Source organism: Physeter macrocephalus, chromosome 12, assembly GCF_002837175.3.
Source record: "Physeter macrocephalus isolate SW-GA chromosome 12, ASM283717v5, whole genome shotgun sequence".
Classification (NCBI taxonomy): Eukaryota; Metazoa; Chordata; class Mammalia; order Artiodactyla; family Physeteridae; genus Physeter; species Physeter macrocephalus.
In genome coordinates, this window is record NC_041225.1 from 18,598,298 (window position 1) to 18,598,762 (window position 465).

Here is a 465-nt window from a genome sequence, read left to right on the forward strand (position 1 = left end):
ACTGATGAACATAGATACAAAAATCCTCAACAAAATACTAGCAAACAGAATCCAACAGCACATTAAAAGGATCATACACTATGATCAAGTGGGGTTTGTCCCAGGAATGCAAGGAATCTTCAATATACACAAATCAATCAATGTGATAAAGCATATAAACAAACTGAAGGAGAACAACCATATGATCATCTCAATAGATGCAGAAAAAAACTTTTGATAAAATTCAATACCCATTTATGATAAAAAAACCCTCCAGAAAGTAGGCATAGAAGGAAATTACCTCAAAATAATAAAGGCCATATATGACAAACCCACAGCCAACATCATTCTCAATGGTGAAAAACTGAAACCACGTCCTCTAAGATAAGGAACAAGACAAGATTGTTCACTCTCACCATTATTCAACATAGTTTTGGAATTTTTAGCCACAGCAATCAGAGAAGAAAAAGAAATAAAAGGAATCCA